Genomic DNA, 20,983 nt, shown 5'->3' on the forward strand with positions numbered 1-20,983 from the left:
CAATTAGGATCAAAACTGCATCGGTTTGATTCCAAACTGGTGTCGTTTGAATACTTCTCTGGTTTGGACATTATATAGATTCCAGGCTGGTGTTAAATCAACACCGGAGTTTTTGCAGTGTACCCTTCAATACACCTCTCACCGCCTGGTCCTGAGATAGCCTTGTGAACTTGTACGAGTTTTTTTTATTATGTGGACACTATGAAGTATGGTCCATGCGATGCCACTCGTAACATTAGAATTAATGCATACAGGTGTCATGCGCGTAAAACATTACCCATAGTATGTTAAAATCCTAAAAAATAAACGTGAAATTAGAGGGTCGAATGTTTACTACCATTGGATAGGATATGTATCTGACCAGAAAAGGGTATCGTAGCCAGCTCATTTTAAAAATAAATCGTCATGTATCGACATAACTACGATTGGATTTAGTTTTTAGTTCGCCAATACACTGCAAAAACTCTGGTGTTGATTGACACCAGACCAGAATCTATATATGTCCACACCAGAGAAGTTTTAAACAACACCAGTTTTGTTTTGGTCTAACACCAGATAGGTGTTTATACAACACCAATTAGGATCAAAACTGCATCGGTTTGATTCCAAACTGGTGTCGTTTGAATACTTCTCTGGTTTGGACATTATATAGATTCCAGGCTGGTGTTAAATCAACACCGGAGTTTTTGCAGTGTACCCTCCAATACACCTCTCATCGCCTGGTCCTGAGATAGCCTTGTAAACTTGTACGAGTTTTTTTTATTATGTGGACACTATGAAGTATGGTCCATGCGATGCCACTCGTAACATTAGAATTAATGCATACAGGTGTCATGCGCGTAAAACATTACCCATAGTATGTTAAAATCCTAAAAAATAAACGTGAAATTAGAGGGTCGAATGTTTACTACCATTGGATAGGATATGTATCTGACCAGAAAAGGGTATCGTAGCCAGCTCATTTTAAAAATAAATCGTCATGTATGGACATAACTATGATTGGATTTAGTTTTTAGTTCGCCAATACACTGCAAAAACTCTGGCGTTGATTGACACCAGACCAGAATCTATATATGTCTACACCAGAGAAGTTTTAAACAACACCAGTTTTGTTTTGGTCTAACACCAGATAGGTGTTTATACAACACCAATTAGTATCAAAACTGCATCGGTTTGATTCCAAACTGGTGTCGTTTGAATACTTCTCTGGTTTGGACATTATATAGATTCCAGGCTGGTGTTAAATCAACACCGGAGTTTTTGCAGTGTACCCTTCAATACACCTCTCACCGCCTTGTCCTGAGATAGCCTTGTGAACTTGTACGAGTTTTTTTTATTATGTGGACACTATGAAGTATGGTCCATGCGATGCCACTCGTAACATTAGAATTAATGCATACAGGTGTCATGCGCGTAAAACATTACCCATAGTATGTTAAAATCCTAAAAAATAAACGTGAAATTAGAGGGTCGAATGTTTACTACCATTGGATAGGATATGTATCTGACCAGAAAAGGGTATCGTAGCCAGCTCATTTTAAAAATAAATCGTCATGTATCGACATAACTACGATTGGATTTAGTTTTTAGTTCGCCAATACACTGCAAAAACTCTGGTGTTGATTGACACCAGACCAGAATCTATATATGTCCACACCAGAGAAGTTTTAAACAACACCAGTTTTGTTTTGGTCTAACACCAGATAGGTGTTTATACAACACCAATTAGGATCAAAACTGCATCGGTTTGATTCCAAACTGGTGTCGTTTGAATACTTCTCTGGTTTGGACATTATATAGATTCCAGGCTGGTGTTAAATCAACACCGGAGTTTTTGCAGTGTACCCTCCAATACACCTCTCATCGCCTGGTCCTGAGATAGCCTTGTAAACTTGTACGAGTTTTTTTTATTATGTGGACACTATGAAGTATGGTCCATGCGATGCCACTCGTAACATTAGAATTAATGCATACAGGTGTCATGCGCGTAAAACATTACCCATAGTATGTTAAAATCCTAAAAAATAAACGTGAAATTAGAGGGTCGAATGTTTACTACCATTGGATAGGATATGTATCTGACCAGAAAAGGGTATCGTAGCCAGCTCATTTTAAAAATAAATCGTCATGTATGGACATAACTATGATTGGATTTAGTTTTTAGTTCGCCAATACACTGCAAAAACTCTGGTGTTGATTGACACCAGACCAGAATCTATATATGTCTACACCAGAGAAGTTTTAAACAACACCAGTTTTGTTTTGGTCTAACACCAGATAGGTGTTTATACAACACCAATTAGTATCAAAACTGCATCGGTTTGATTCCAAACTGGTGTCGTTTGAATACTTCTCTGGTTTGGACATTATATAGATTCCAGGCTGGTGTTAAATCAACACCGGAGTTTTTGCAGTGTACCCTCCAATACACCTCTCATCGCCTGGTCCTGAGATAGCCTTGTGAACTTGTACGAGTTTTTTTTTATTATGTGGACACTATGAAGTATGGTCCATGCGATGCCACTCGTAACATTAGAATTAATGCATACAGGTGTCATGCGCGTAAAACATTACCCATAGTATGTTAAAATCCTAAAAAATAAACGTGAAATTAGAGGGTCGAATGTTTACTACCATTGGATAGGATATGTATCTGACCAGAAAAGGGTATCGTAGCCAGCTCATTTTAAAAATAAATCGTCATGTATCGACATAACTATGATTGGATTTAGTTTTTAGTTCGCCAATACACTGCAAAAACTCTGGTGTTGATTGACACCAGACCAGAATCTATATATGTCCACACCAGAGAAGTTTTAAGCAACACCAGTTTTGTTTTGGTCTAACACCAGATAGGTGTTTATACAACACCAATTAGGATCAAAACTGCATCGGTTTGATTCCAAACTGGTGTCGTTTGAATACTTCTCTGGTTTGGACATTATATAGATTCCAGGCTGGTGTTAAATCAACACCGGAGTTTTTGCAGTGTACCCTTCAATACACCTCTCATCGCCTGGTCCTGAGATAGCCTTGTGAACTTGTACGAGTTTTTTTTATTATGTGGACACTATGAAGTATGGTCCATGCGATGCCACTCGTAACATTAGAATTAATGCATACAGGTGTCATGCGCATAAAACATTACCCATAGTATGTTAAAATCCTAAAAAATAAACGTGAAATTAGAGGGTCGAATGTTTACTACCATTGGATAGGATATGTATCTGACCAGAAAAGGGTATCGTAGCCAGCTCATTTTAAAAATAAATCGTCATGTATGGACATAACTATGATTGGATTTAGTTTTTAGTTCGCCAATACACTGCAAAAACTCTGGTGTTGATTGACACCAGACCAGAATCTATATATGTCCACACCAGAGAAGTTTTAAACAACACCAGTTTTGTTTTGGTCTAACACCAGATAGGTGTTTATACAACACCAATTAGTATCAAAACTGCATCGGTTTGATTCCAAACTGGTGTCGTTTGAATACTTCTCTGGTTTGGACATTATATAGATTCCAGGCTGGTGTTAAATCAACACCGGAGTTTTTGCAGTGTACCCTCCAATACACCTCTCATCGCCTGGTCCTGAGATAGCCTTGTGAACTTGTACGAGTTTTTTTTTATTATGTGGACACTATGAAGTATGGTCCATGCGATGCCACTCGTAACATTAGAATTAATGCATACAGGTGTCATGCGCGTAAAACATTACCCATAGTATGTTAAAATCCTAAAAAATAAACGTGAAATTAGAGGGTCGAATGTTTACTACCATTGGATAGGATATATATCTGACCAGAAAAGGGTATCGTAGCCAGCTCATTTTAAAAATAAATCGTCATTTATGGACATAACTATGATTGGATTTAGTTTTTAGTTCGCCAATACACTGCAAAAACTCTGGTGTTGATTGACACCAGACCAGAATCTATATATGTCCACACCAGAGAAGTTTTAAACAACACCAGTTTTGTTTTGGTCTAACACCAGATAGGTGTTTATACAACACCAATTAGTATTAAAACTGCATCGGTTTGATTCCAAACTGGTGTCGTTAGAATAATTCTCTGGTTTGGACATTATATAGATTCCAGGCTGGTGTTAAATCAACACCGGAGTTTTTGCAGTGTACCCTCCAATACACCTCTCATCGCCTGGTCCTGAGATAGCCTTGTGAACTTGTACGAGTTTTTTTTATTATGTGGACACTATGAAGTATGGTCCATGCGATGCCACTCGTAACATTAGAATTAATGCATACAGGTGTCATGCGCGTAAAACATTACCCATAGTATGTTAAAATCCTAAAAAATAAACGTGAAATTAGAGGGTAGAATGTTTACTACCATTGGATAGGATATATATCTGACCAGAAAAGGGTATCATAGCCAGCTCATTTTAAAAATAAATCGTCATTTATGGACATAACTATGATTGGATTTAGTTTTTAGTTCGCCAATACACTGCAAAAACTCTGGTGTTGATTGACACCAGACCAGAATCTATATATGTCCACACCAGAGAAGTTTTAAACAACACCAGTTTTGTTTTGGTCTAACACCAGATAGGTGTTTATACAACACCAATTAGTATCAAAACTGCATCGGTTTGATTCCAAACTGGTGTCGTTTGAATACTTCTCTGGTTTGGACATTATATAGATTCAAGGCTGGTGTTAAATCAACACCGGAGTTTTTGCAGTGTACCCTCCAATACACCTCTCATCGCCTGGTCCTGAGATAGCCTTGTGAACTTGTACGAGTTTTTTTTATTATGTGGACACTATGAAGTATGGTCCATGCGATGCCACTCGTAACATTAGAATTAATGCATACAGGTGTCATGCGCGTAAAACATTACCCATAGTATGTTAAAATCCTAAAAAATAAACGTGAAATTAGAGGGTCGAATGTTTACTACCATTGGATAGGATATATATCTGACCAGAAAAGGGTATCGTAGCCAGCTCATTTTAACAATAGATCGTCATTTATGGACATATATATGATTGGATTTAGTTTTTAGTTCGCCAATACACTGCAAAAACTCTGGTGTTGATTGACACCAGACCAGAATCTATATATGTCCACACCAGAGAAGTTTTAAACAACACCAGTTTTGTTTTGGTCTAACACCAGATAGGTGTTTATACAACACCAATTAGTATCAAAACTGCATCGGTTTGATTCCAAACTGGTGTCGTTTGAATACTTCTCTGGTTTGGACATTATATAGATTCCAGGCTGGTGTTAAATCAACACCGGAGTTTTTGCAGTGTACCCTTCAATACACCTCTCATCGCCTGGTCCTGAGATAGCCTTGTGAACTTGTACGAGTTTTTTTTATTATGTGGACACTATGAAGTATGGTCCATGCGATGCCACTCGTAACATTAGAATTAATGCATACAGGTGTCATGCGCGTAAAACATTCCCCATAGTATGTTAAAATCCTAAAAAATAAACGTGAAATTAGAGGGTCGAATGTTTACTACCATTGGATAGGATATGTATCTGACCAGAAAAGGGTATCGTAGCCAGCTCATTTTAAAAATAAATCGTCATGTATGGACATAACTATGATTGGATTTAGTTTATAGTTCGCCAATACACTGCAAAAACTCTGGTGTTGATTGACACCAGACCAGAATCTATATATGTCCACACCAGAGAAGTTTTAAACAACACCAGTTTTGTTTTGGTCTAACACCAGATAGGTGTTTATACAACACCAATTAGGATCAAAACTGCATCGGTTTGATTCCAAACTGGTGTCGTTTGAATACTTCTCTGGTTTGGACATTATATAGATTCCAGGCTGGTGTTAAATCAACACCGGAGTTTTTGCAGTGTACCCTCCAATACACCTCTCATCGCCTGGTCCTGAGATAGCCTTGTGAACTTGTACGAGTTTTTTTTATTACGTGGACACTATGAAGTATGGTCCATGCGATGCCACTCGTAACATTAGAATTAATGCATACAGGTGTCATGCGCGTAAAACATTACCCATAGTATGTTAAAATCCTAAAAAATAAACGTGAAATTAGAGGGTCGAATGTTTACTACCATTGGATAGGATATGTATCTGACCAGAAAAGGGTATCGTAGCCAGCTCATTTTAAAAATAAATCGTCATGTATGGACATAACTATGATTGGATTTAGTTTTTAGTTCGCCAATACACTGCAAAAACTCTGGTGTTGATTGACACCAGACCAGAATCTATATATGTCCACACCAGAGAAGTTTTAAACAACACCAGTTTTGTTTTGGTCTAACACCAGATAGGTGTTTATACAACACCAATTAGTATCAAAACTGCATCGGTTTGATTCCAAACTGGTGTCGTTTGAATACTTCTCTGGTTTGGACATTATATAGATTCCAGGCTGGTGTTAAATCAACACCGGAGTTTTTGCAGTGTACCCTTCAATACACCTCTCATCGCCTGGTCCTGAGATAGCTTTGTGAACTTGTACGAGATTTTTTTATTATGTGGACACTATGAACTATGGTCCATGCGATGCCACTCGTAACATTAGAATTAATGCATACAGGTGTCATGCGCGTAAAACATTACCCATAGTATGTTAAAATCCTAAAAAATAAACGTGAAATTAGAGGGTCGAATGTTTACTACCATTGGATAGGATATGTATCTGACCAGAAAAGGGTATCGTAGCCAGCTCATTTTAAAAATAAATCGTCATGTATGGACAAAACTATGATTGGATTTAGTTTTTAGTTCGCCAATACACTGCAAAAACTCTGGTGTTGATTGACACCAGACCAGAATCTATATATGTCCACACCAGAGAAGTTTTAAACAATACCAGTTTTGTTTTGGTCTAACACCAGATAGGTGTTTATACAACACCAATTAGGATCAAAACTGCATCGGTTTGATTCCAAACTGGTGTCGTTTGAATACTTCTCTGGTTTGGACATTATATAGATTCCAGGCTGGTGTTAAATCAACACCGGAGTTTTTGCAGTGTACCCTTCAATACACCTCTCACCGCCTGGTCCTGAGATAGCCTTGTGAACTTGTACGAGTTTTTTTTATTATGTGGACACTATGAAGTATGGTCCATGCGATGCCACTCGTAACATTAGAATTAATGCATACAGGTGTCATGCGCGTAAAACATTACCCATAGTATGTTAAAATCCTAAAAAATAAACGTGAAATTAGAGGGTCGAATGTTTACTACCATTGGATAGGATATGTATCTGACCAGAAAAGGGTATCGTAGCCAGCTCATTTTAAAAATAAATCGTCATGTATCGACATAACTACGATTGGATTTAGTTTTTAGTTCGCCAATACACTGCAAAAACTCTGGTGTTGATTGACACCAGACCAGAATCTATATATGTCCACACCAGAGAAGTTTTAAACAACACCAGTTTTGTTTTGGTCTAACACCAGATAGGTGTTTATACAACACCAATTAGGATCAAAACTGCATCGGTTTGATTCCAAACTGGTGTCGTTTGAATACTTCTCTGGTTTGGACATTATATAGATTCCAGGCTGGTGTTAAATCAACACCGGAGTTTTTGCAGTGTACCCTCCAATACACCTCTCATCGCCTGGTCCTGAGATAGCCTTGTAAACTTGTACGAGTTTTTTTTATTATGTGGACACTATGAAGTATGGTCCATGCGATGCCACTCGTAACATTAGAATTAATGCATACAGGTGTCATGCGCGTAAAACATTACCCATAGTATGTTAAAATCCTAAAAAATAAACGTGAAATTAGAGGGTCGAATGTTTACTACCATTGGATAGGATATGTATCTGACCAGAAAAGGGTATCGTAGCCAGCTCATTTTAAAAATAAATCGTCATGTATGGACATAACTATGATTGGATTTAGTTTTTAGTTCGCCAATACACTGCAAAAACTCTGGTGTTGATTGACACCAGACCAGAATCTATATATGTCTACACCAGAGAAGTTTTAAACAACACCAGTTTTGTTTTGGTCTAACACCAGATAGGTGTTTATACAACACCAATTAGTATCAAAACTGCATCGGTTTGATTCCAAACTGGTGTCGTTTGAATACTTCTCTGGTTTGGACATTATATAGATTCCAGGCTGGTGTTAAATCAACACCGGAGTTTTTGCAGTGTACCCTTCAATACACCTCTCACCGCCTGGTCCTGAGATAGCCTTGTGAACTTGTACGAGTTTTTTTTATTATGTGGACACTATGAAGTATGGTCCATGCGATGCCACTCGTAACATTAGAATTAATGCATACAGGTGTCATGCGCGTAAAACATTACCCATAGTATGTTAAAATCCTAAAAAATAAACGTGAAATTAGAGGGTCGAATGTTTACTACCATTGGATAGGATATGTATCTGACCAGAAAAGGGTATCGTAGCCAGCTCATTTTAAAAATAAATCGTCATGTATCGACATAACTACGATTGGATTTAGTTTTTAGTTCGCCAATACACTGCAAAAACTCTGGTGTTGATTGACACCAGACCAGAATCTATATATGTCCACACCAGAGAAGTTTTAAACAACACCAGTTTTGTTTTGGTCTAACACCAGATAGGTGTTTATACAACACCAATTAGTATCAAAACTGCATCGGTTTGATTCCAAACTGGTGTCGTTTGAATACTTCTCTGGTTTGGACATTATATAGATTCAAGGCTGGTGTTAAATCAACACCGGAGTTTTTGCAGTGTACCCTCCAATACACCTCTCATCGCCTGGTCCTGAGATAGCCTTGTGAACTTGTACGAGTTTTTTTTATTATGTGGACACTATGAAGTATGGTCCATGCGATGCCACTCGTAACATTAGAATTAATGCATACAGGTGTCATGCGCGTAAAACATTACCCATAGTATGTTAAAATCCTAAAAAATAAACGTGAAATTAGAGGGTCGAATGTTTACTACCATTGGATAGGATATATATCTGACCAGAAAAGGGTATCGTAGCCAGCTCATTTTAACAATAGATCGTCATTTATGGACATATATATGATTGGATTTAGTTTTTAGTTCGCCAATACACTGCAAAAACTCTGGTGTTGATTGACACCAGACCAGAATCTATATATGTCCACACCAGAGAAGTTTTAAACAACACCAGTTTTGTTTTGGTCTAACACCAGATAGGTGTTTATACAACACCAATTAGTATCAAAACTGCATCGGTTTGATTCCAAACTGGTGTCGTTTGAATACTTCTCTGGTTTGGACATTATATAGATTCCAGGCTGGTGTTAAATCAACACCGGAGTTTTTGCAGTGTACCCTTCAATACACCTCTCATCGCCTGGTCCTGAGATAGCCTTGTGAACTTGTACGAGTTTTTTTTATTATGTGGACACTATGAAGTATGGTCCATGCGATGCCACTCGTAACATTAGAATTAATGCATACAGGTGTCATGCGCGTAAAACATTCCCCATAGTATGTTAAAATCCTAAAAAATAAACGTGAAATTAGAGGGTCGAATGTTTACTACCATTGGATAGGATATGTATCTGACCAGAAAAGGGTATCGTAGCCAGCTCATTTTAAAAATAAATCGTCATGTATGGACATAACTATGATTGGATTTAGTTTATAGTTCGCCAATACACTGCAAAAACTCTGGTGTTGATTGACACCAGACCAGAATCTATATATGTCCACACCAGAGAAGTTTTAAACAACACCAGTTTTGTTTTGGTCTAACACCAGATAGGTGTTTATACAACACCAATTAGGATCAAAACTGCATCGGTTTGATTCCAAACTGGTGTCGTTTGAATACTTCTCTGGTTTGGACATTATATAGATTCCAGGCTGGTGTTAAATCAACACCGGAGTTTTTGCAGTGTACCCTCCAATACACCTCTCATCGCCTGGTCCTGAGATAGCCTTGTGAACTTGTACGAGTTTTTTTTATTACGTGGACACTATGAAGTATGGTCCATGCGATGCCACTCGTAACATTAGAATTAATGCATACAGGTGTCATGCGCGTAAAACATTACCCATAGTATGTTAAAATCCTAAAAAATAAACGTGAAATTAGAGGGTCGAATGTTTACTACCATTGGATAGGATATGTATCTGACCAGAAAAGGGTATCGTAGCCAGCTCATTTTAAAAATAAATCGTCATGTATGGACATAACTATGATTGGATTTAGTTTTTAGTTCGCCAATACACTGCAAAAACTCTGGTGTTGATTGACACCAGACCAGAATCTATATATGTCCACACCAGAGAAGTTTTAAACAACACCAGTTTTGTTTTGGTCTAACACCAGATAGGTGTTTATACAACACCAATTAGTATCAAAACTGCATCGGTTTGATTCCAAACTGGTGTCGTTTGAATACTTCTCTGGTTTGGACATTATATAGATTCCAGGCTGGTGTTAAATCAACACCGGAGTTTTTGCAGTGTACCCTTCAATACACCTCTCATCGCCTGGTCCTGAGATAGCTTTGTGAACTTGTACGAGATTTTTTTATTATGTGGACACTATGAACTATGGTCCATGCGATGCCACTCGTAACATTAGAATTAATGCATACAGGTGTCATGCGCGTAAAACATTACCCATAGTATGTTAAAATCCTAAAAAATAAACGTGAAATTAGAGGGTCGAATGTTTACTACCATTGGATAGGATATGTATCTGACCAGAAAAGGGTATCGTAGCCAGCTCATTTTAAAAATAAATCGTCATGTATGGACAAAACTATGATTGGATTTAGTTTTTAGTTCGCCAATACACTGCAAAAACTCTGGTGTTGATTGACACCAGACCAGAATCTATATATGTCCACACCAGAGAAGTTTTAAACAATACCAGTTTTGTTTTGGTCTAACACCAGATAGGTGTTTATACAACACCAATTAGGATCAAAACTGCATCGGTTTGATTCCAAACTGGTGTCGTTTGAATACTTCTCTGGTTTGGACATTATATAGATTCCAGGCTGGTGTTAAATCAACACCGGAGTTTTTGCAGTGTACCCTTCAATACACCTCTCACCGCCTGGTCCTGAGATAGCCTTGTGAACTTGTACGAGTTTTTTTTATTATGTGGACACTATGAAGTATGGTCCATGCGATGCCACTCGTAACATTAGAATTAATGCATACAGGTGTCATGCGCGTAAAACATTACCCATAGTATGTTAAAATCCTAAAAAATAAACGTGAAATTAGAGGGTCGAATGTTTACTACCATTGGATAGGATATGTATCTGACCAGAAAAGGGTATCGTAGCCAGCTCATTTTAAAAATAAATCGTCATGTATCGACATAACTACGATTGGATTTAGTTTTTAGTTCGCCAATACACTGCAAAAACTCTGGTGTTGATTGACACCAGACCAGAATCTATATATGTCCACACCAGAGAAGTTTTAAACAACACCAGTTTTGTTTTGGTCTAACACCAGATAGGTGTTTATACAACACCAATTAGGATCAAAACTGCATCGGTTTGATTCCAAACTGGTGTCGTTTGAATACTTCTCTGGTTTGGACATTATATAGATTCCAGGCTGGTGTTAAATCAACACCGGAGTTTTTGCAGTGTACCCTCCAATACACCTCTCATCGCCTGGTCCTGAGATAGCCTTGTAAACTTGTACGAGTTTTTTTTATTATGTGGACACTATGAAGTATGGTCCATGCGATGCCACTCGTAACATTAGAATTAATGCATACAGGTGTCATGCGCGTAAAACATTACCCATAGTATGTTAAAATCCTAAAAAATAAACGTGAAATTAGAGGGTCGAATGTTTACTACCATTGGATAGGATATGTATCTGACCAGAAAAGGGTATCGTAGCCAGCTCATTTTAAAAATAAATCGTCATGTATGGACATAACTATGATTGGATTTAGTTTTTAGTTCGCCAATACACTGCAAAAACTCTGGTGTTGATTGACACCAGACCAGAATCTATATATGTCTACACCAGAGAAGTTTTAAACAACACCAGTTTTGTTTTGGTCTAACACCAGATAGGTGTTTATACAACACCAATTAGTATCAAAACTGCATCGGTTTGATTCCAAACTGGTGTCGTTTGAATACTTCTCTGGTTTGGACATTATATAGATTCCAGGCTGGTGTTAAATCAACACCGGAGTTTTTGCAGTGTACCCTTCAATACACCTCTCACCGCCTGGTCCTGAGATAGCCTTGTGAACTTGTACGAGTTTTTTTTATTATGTGGACACTATGAAGTATGGTCCATGCGATGCCACTCGTAACATTAGAATTAATGCATACAGGTGTCATGCGCGTAAAACATTACCCATAGTATGTTAAAATCCTAAAAAATAAACGTGAAATTAGAGGGTCGAATGTTTACTACCATTGGATAGGATATGTATCTGACCAGAAAAGGGTATCGTAGCCAGCTCATTTTAAAAATAAATCGTCATGTATCGACATAACTACGATTGGATTTAGTTTTTAGTTCGCCAATACACTGCAAAAACTCTGGTGTTGATTGACACCAGACCAGAATCTATATATGTCCACACCAGAGAAGTTTTAAACAACACCAGTTTTGTTTTGGTCTAACACCAGATAGGTGTTTATACAACACCAATTAGGATCAAAACTGCATCGGTTTGATTCCAAACTGGTGTCGTTTGAATACTTCTCTGGTTTGGACATTATATAGATTCCAGGCTGGTGTTAAATCAACACCGGAGTTTTTGCAGTGTACCCTCCAATACACCTCTCATCGCCTGGTCCTGAGATAGCCTTGTAAACTTGTACGAGTTTTTTTTATTATGTGGACACTATGAAGTATGGTCCATGCGATGCCACTCGTAACATTAGAATTAATGCATACAGGTGTCATGCGCGTAAAACATTACCCATAGTATGTTAAAATCCTAAAAAATAAACGTGAAATTAGAGGGTCGAATGTTTACTACCATTGGATAGGATATGTATCTGACCAGAAAAGGGTATCGTAGCCAGCTCATTTTAAAAATAAATCGTCATGTATGGACATAACTATGATTGGATTTAGTTTTTAGTTCGCCAATACACTGCAAAAACTCTGGTGTTGATTGACACCAGACCAGAATCTATATATGTCTACACCAGAGAAGTTTTAAACAACACCAGTTTTGTTTTGGTCTAACACCAGATAGGTGTTTATACAACACCAATTAGTATCAAAACTGCATCGGTTTGATTCCAAACTGGTGTCGTTTGAATACTTCTCTGGTTTGGACATTATATAGATTCCAGGCTGGTGTTAAATCAACACCGGAGTTTTTGCAGTGTACCCTTCAATACACCTCTCATCGCCTGGTCCTGAGATAGCCTTGTGAACTTGTACGAGATTTTTTTATTATGTGGACACTATGAAGTATGGTCCATGCGATGCCACTCGTAACATTAGAATTAATGCATACAGGTGTCATGCGCGTAAAACATTACCCATAGTATGTTAAAATCCTAAAAAATAAACGTGAAATTAGAGGGTCGAATGTTTACTACCATTGGATAGGATATGTATCTGACCAGAAAAGGGTATCGTAGCCAGCTCATTTTAAAAATAAATCGTCATGTATCGACATAACTATGATTGGATTTAGTTTTTAGTTCGCCAATACACTGCAAAAACTCTGGTGTTGATTGACACCAGACCAGAATCTATATATGTCCACACCAGAGAAGTTTTAAACAACACCAGTTTTGTTTTGGTCTAACACCAGATAGGTGTTTATACAACACCAATTAGGATCAAAACTGCATCGGTTTGATTCCAAACTGGTGTCGTTTGAATACTTCTCTGGTTTGGACATTATATAGATTCCAGGCTGGTGTTAAATCAACACCGGAGTTTTTGCAGTGTACCCTTCAATACACCTCTCACCGCCTGGTCCTGAGATAGCCTTGTGAACTTGTACGAGTTTTTTTTATTATGTGGACACTATGAAGTATGGTCCATGCGATGCCACTCGTAACATTAGAATTAATGCATACAGGTGTCATGCGCGTAAAACATTACCCATAGTATGTTAAAATCCTAAAAAATAAACGTGAAATTAGAGGGTCGAATGTTTACTACCATTGGATAGGATATGTATCTGACCAGAAAAGGGTATCGTAGCCAGCTCATTTTAAAAATAAATCGTCATGTATCGACATAACTACGATTGGATTTAGTTTTTAGTTCGCCAATACACTGCAAAAACTCTGGTGTTGATTGACACCAGACCAGAATCTATATATGTCCACACCAGAGAAGTTTTAAACAACACCAGTTTTGTTTTGGTCTAACACCAGATAGGTGTTTATACAACACCAATTAGGATCAAAACTGCATCGGTTTGATTCCAAACTGGTGTCGTTTGAATACTTCTCTGGTTTGGACATTATATAGATTCCAGGCTGGTGTTAAATCAACACCGGAGTTTTTGCAGTGTACCCTCCAATACACCTCTCATCGCCTGGTCCTGAGATAGCCTTGTAAACTTGTACGAGTTTTTTTTATTATGTGGACACTATGAAGTATGGTCCATGCGATGCCACTCGTAACATTAGAATTAATGCATACAGGTGTCATGCGCGTAAAACATTACCCATAGTATGTTAAAATCCTAAAAAATAAACGTGAAATTAGAGGGTCGAATGTTTACTACCATTGGATAGGATATGTATCTGACCAGAAAAGGGTATCGTAGCCAGCTCATTTTAAAAATAAATCGTCATGTATGGACATAACTATGATTGGATTTAGTTTTTAGTTCGCCAATACACTGCAAAAACTCTGGCGTTGATTGACACCAGACCAGAATCTATATATGTCTACACCAGAGAAGTTTTAAACAACACCAGTTTTGTTTTGGTCTAACACCAGATAGGTGTTTATACAACACCAATTAGTATCAAAACTGCATCGGTTTGATTCCAAACTGGTGTCGTTTGAATACTTCTCTGGTTTGGACATTATATAGATTCCAGGCTGGTGTTAAATCAACACCGGAGTTTTTGCAGTGTACCCTTCAATACACCTCTCACCGCCTTGTCCTGAGATAGCCTTGTGAACTTGTACGAGTTTTTTTTATTATGTGGACACTATGAAGTATGGTCCATGCGATGCCACTCGTAACATTAGAATTAATGCATACAGGTGTCATGCGCGTAAAACATTACCCATAGTATGTTAAAATCCTAAAAAATAAACGTGAAATTAGAGGGTCGAATGTTTACTACCATTGGATAGGATATGTATCTGACCAGAAAAGGGTATCGTAGCCAGCTCATTTTAAAAATAAATCGTCATGTATCGACATAACTACGATTGGATTTAGTTTTTAGTTCGCCAATACACTGCAAAAACTCTGGTGTTGATTGACACCAGACCAGAATCTATATATGTCCACACCAGAGAAGTTTTAAACAACACCAGTTTTGTTTTGGTCTAACACCAGATAGGTGTTTATACAACACCAATTAGGATCAAAACTGCATCGGTTTGATTCCAAACTGGTGTCGTTTGAATACTTCTCTGGTTTGGACATTATATAGATTCCAGGCTGGTGTTAAATCAACACCGGAGTTTTTGCAGTGTACCCTCCAATACACCTCTCATCGCCTGGTCCTGAGATAGCCTTGTAAACTTGTACGAGTTTTTTTTATTATGTGGACACTATGAAGTATGGTCCATGCGATGCCACTCGTAACATTAGAATTAATGCATACAGGTGTCATGCGCGTAAAACATTACCCATAGTATGTTAAAATCCTAAAAAATAAACGTGAAATTAGAGGGTCGAATGTTTACTACCATTGGATAGGATATGTATCTGACCAGAAAAGGGTATCGTAGCCAGCTCATTTTAAAAATAAATCGTCATGTATGGACATAACTATGATTGGATTTAGTTTTTAGTTCGCCAATACACTGCAAAAACTCTGGTGTTGATTGACACCAGACCAGAATCTATATATGTCTACACCAGAGAAGTTTTAAACAACACCAGTTTTGTTTTGGTCTAACACCAGATAGGTGTTTATACAACACCAATTAGTATCAAAACTGCATCGGTTTGATTCCAAACTGGTGTCGTTTGAATACTTCTCTGGTTTGGACATTATATAGATTCCAGGCTGGTGTTAAATCAACACCGGAGTTTTTGCAGTGTACCCTCCAATACACCTCTCATCGCCTGGTCCTGAGATAGCCTTGTGAACTTGTACGAGTTTTTTTTTATTATGTGGACACTATGAAGTATGGTCCATGCGATGCCACTCGTAACATTAGAATTAATGCATACAGGTGTCATGCGCGTAAAACATTACCCATAGTATGTTAAAATCCTAAAAAATAAACGTGAAATTAGAGGGTCGAATGTTTACTACCATTGGATAGGATATGTATCTGACCAGAAAAGGGTATCGTAGCCAGCTCATTTTAAAAATAAATCGTCATGTATCGACATAACTATGATTGGATTTAGTTTTTAGTTCGCCAATACACTGCAAAAACTCTGGTGTTGATTGACACCAGACCAGAATCTATATATGTCCACACCAGAGAAGTTTTAAGCAACACCAGTTTTGTTTTGGTCTAACACCAGATAGGTGTTTATACAACACCAATTAGGATCAAAACTGCATCGGTTTGATTCCAAACTGGTGTCGTTTGAATACTTCTCTGGTTTGGACATTATATAGATTCCAGGCTGGTGTTAAATCAACACCGGAGTTTTTGCAGTGTACCCTTCAATACACCTCTCATCGCCTGGTCCTGAGATAGCCTTGTGAACTTGTACGAGTTTTTTTTATTATGTGGACACTATGAAGTATGGTCCATGCGATGCCACTCGTAACATTAGAATTAATGCATACAGGTGTCATGCGCATAAAACATTACCCATAGTATGTTAAAATCCTAAAAAATAAACGTGAAATTAGAGGGTCGAATGTTTACTACCATTGGATAGGATATGTATCTGACCAGAAAAGGGTATCGTAGCCAGCTCATTTTAAAAATAAATCGTCATGTATGGACATAACTATGATTGGATTTAGTTTTTAGTTCGCCAATACACTGCAAAAACTCTGGTGTTGATTGACACCAGACCAGAATCTATATATGTCCACACCAGAGAAGTTTTAAACAACACCAGTTTTGTTTTGGTCTAACACCAGATAGGTGTTTATACAACACCAATTAGTATCAAAACTGCATCGGTTTGATTCCAAACTGGTGTCGTTTGAATACTTCTCTGGTTTGGACATTATATAGATTCCAGGCTGGTGTTAAATCAACACCGGAGTTTTTGCAGTGTACCCTCCAATACACCTCTCATCGCCTGGTCCTGAGATAGCCTTGTGAACTTGTACGAGTTTTTTTTTATTATGTGGACACTATGAAGTATGGTCCATGCGATGCCACTCGTAACATTAGAATTAATGCATACAGGTGTCATGCGCGTAAAACATTACCCATAGTATGTTAAAATCCTAAAAAATAAACGTGAAATTAGAGGGTCGAATGTTTACTACCATTGGATAGGATATGTATCTGACCAGAAAAGGGTATCGTAGCCAGCTCATTTTAAAAATAAATCGTCATGTATCGACATAACTATGATTGGATTTAGTTTTTAGTTCGCCAATACACTGCAAAAACTCTGGTGTTGATTGACACCAGACCAGAATCTATATATGTCCACACCAGAGAAGTTTTAAGCAACACCAGTTTTGTTTTGGTCTAACACCAGATAGGTGTTTATACAACACCAATTAGGATCAAAACTGCATCGGTTTGATTCCAAACTGGTGTCGTTTGAATACTTCTCTGGTTTGGACATTATATAGATTCCAGGCTGGTGTTAAATCAACACCGGAGTTTTTGCAGTGTACCCTTCAATACACCTCTCATCGCCTGGTCCTGAGATAGCCTTGTGAACTTGTACGAGTTTTTTTTATTATGTGGACACTATGAAGTATGGTCCATGCGATGCCACTCGTAACATTAGAATTAATGCATACAGGTGTCATGCGCATAAAACATTACCCATAGTATGTTAAAATCCTAAAAAATAAACGTGAAATTAGAGGGTCGAATGTTTACTACCATTGGATAGGATATGTATCTGACCAGAAAAGGGTATCGTAGCCAGCTCATTTTAAAAATAAATCGTCATGTATGGACATAACTATGATTGGATTTAGTTTTTAGTTCGCCAATACACTGCAAAAACTCTGGTGTTGATTGACACCAGACCAGAATCTATATATGTCCACACCAGAGAAGTTTTAAACAACACCAGTTTTGTTTTGGTCTAACACCAGATAGGTGTTTATACAACACCAATTAGTATCAAAACTGCATCGGTTTGATTCCAAACTGGTGTCGTTTGAATTCCTCTCTGGTTTGGACATTATATAGATTCCAGGCTGGTGTTAAATCAACACCGGAGTTTTTGCAGTGTACCCTTCAATGCACCTCTCATCGCCTGGTCCTGAGATAGCCTTGTGAACTTGTACGAGTTTTTTTTATTATGTGGACACTATGAAGTATGGTCAATGCGATGCCACTCGTAACATTAGTATTAATGCATACAGGTGTCATGCGCGTAAAACATTACCCATAGTATGTTAAAATCCTAAAAAATAAACGTGAAATTAGAGGGTCGAATGTTTACTACCATTGGATAGGATATGTATCTGACCAGAAAAGGGTATCGTAGCCAGCTCATTTTAAAAATAAATCGTCATGTATGGACATAACTATGATTGGATTTAGTTTTTAGTTCGCCAATACACTGCAAAAACTCTGGTGTTGATTGACACCAGACCAGAATCTATATATGTCCACACCAGAGAAGTTTTAAACAACAGCAGTTTTGTTTTGGTCTAACACCAGATAGGTTTTTATACAACACCAATTAGGATCAAAACTGCATCGGTTTGATTCCAAACTGGTGTCGTTTGAATACTTCTCTGGTTTGGACATTATATAGATTCCAGGCTGGTGTTAAATCAACACCGGAGTTTTTGCAGTGTACCCTCCAATACACCTCTCATCGCCTGGTCCTGAGATAGCCTTGTGAACTTGTACGAGTTTTTTTTATTATGTGGACACTATGAAGTATGGTCCATGCGATGCCACTCGTAACATTATAATTAATGCATACAGGTGTCATGCGCGTAAAACATTACCCATAGTATGTTAAAATCCTAAAAAATAAACGTGAAATTAGAGGGTCGAATGTTTACTACCATTGGATAGGATATGTATCTGACCAGAAAAGGGTATCGTAGCCAGCTCATTTTAAAAATAAATCGTCATGTATCGACATAACTATGATTGGATTTAGTTTTTAGTTCGCCAATACACTGCAAAAACTCTGGTGTTGATTGACACCAGACCAGAATCTATATATGTCCACACCAGAGAAGTTTTAAACAACACCAGTTTTGTTTTGGTCTAACACCAGATAGGTGTTTATACAACACCAATTAGGATCAAAACTGCATCGGTTTGATTCCAAACTGGTGTCGTTTGAATACTTCTCTGGTTTGGACATTATATAGATTCCAGGCTGGTGTTAAATCAACACCGGAGTTTTTGCAGTGTACCCTTCAATACACCTCTCATCGCCTGGTCCTGAGATAGCCTTGTGAACTTGTACGAGTTTTTTTTATTATGTGGACACTATGAAGTATGGTCCATGCGATGCCACTCGTAACATTAGAATTAATGCATACAGGTGTCATGCGCGTAAAACATTACCCATAGTACGTTAAAATCCTAAAAAAATAAACGTGAAATTAGAGGGTCGAATGTTTACTACCATTGGATAGGATATGTATCTGACCAGAAAAGGGTATCGTAGCCAGCTCATTTTAAAAATAAATCGTCATGTATGGACATAACTATGATTGGATTTAGTTTTTAGTTCGCCAATACACTGCAAAAACTCTGGTGTTGATTGACACCAGACCAGAATCTATATATGTCCACACCAGAGAAGTTTTAAACAACACCAGTTTTGTTTTGGTCTAACACCAGATAGGTGTTTATACAACACCAATTAGGATCAAAACTGCATCGGTTTGATTCCAAACTGGTGTCGTTTGAATACTTCTCTGGTTTGGACATTATATAGATTCCAGGCTGGTGTTAAATCAACACCGGAGTTTTTGCAGTGTACCCTCCAATACACCTCTCATCGCCTGGTCCTGAGATAGCCTTGTGAACTTGTACGAGTTTTTTTTTATTATGTGGACACTATGAAGTATGGTCCATGCGATGCCACTCGTAACATTATAATTAATGCATACAGGTGTCATGCGCGTAAAACATTACCCATAGTATGTTAAAATCCTAAAAAATAAACGTGAAATTAGAGGGTCGAATGTTTACTACCATTGGATAGGATATGTATCTGACCAGAAAAGGGTATCGTAGCCAGCTCATTTTAAAAATAAATCGTCATGTATCGACATAACTATGATTGGATTTAGTTTTTAGTTCGCCAATACACTGCAAAAACTCTGGTGTTGATTGACACCAGACCAGAATCTATATATGTCCACACCAGAGAAGTTTTAAACAACACCAGTTTTGTTTTGGTCTAACACCAGATAGGTGTTTATACAACACCAATTGGTATCAAAACTGCATCGGTTTGATTCCAAACTGGTGTCGTTTGAATTCTTCTCTGGTTTGGACATTATATAGATTCCAGGCTGGTGTTAAATCAACACCGGAGTTTTTGCAGTGTACCCTTCAATGCACCTCTCATCGCCTGGTCCTGAGATAGCCTTGTGAACTTGTACGAGTTTTTTTTATTATGTGGACACTATGAAGTATGGTCAATGCGATGCCACTCGTAACATTAGTATTAATGCATACAGGTGTCATGCGCGTAAAACATTACCCATAGTATGTTAAAATCCTAAAAAATAAACGTAAA

This window comes from Lytechinus pictus, chromosome 10 (genome assembly GCF_037042905.1).
Source record: "Lytechinus pictus isolate F3 Inbred chromosome 10, Lp3.0, whole genome shotgun sequence".
Taxonomy (NCBI): Eukaryota; Metazoa; Echinodermata; class Echinoidea; order Temnopleuroida; family Toxopneustidae; genus Lytechinus; species Lytechinus pictus.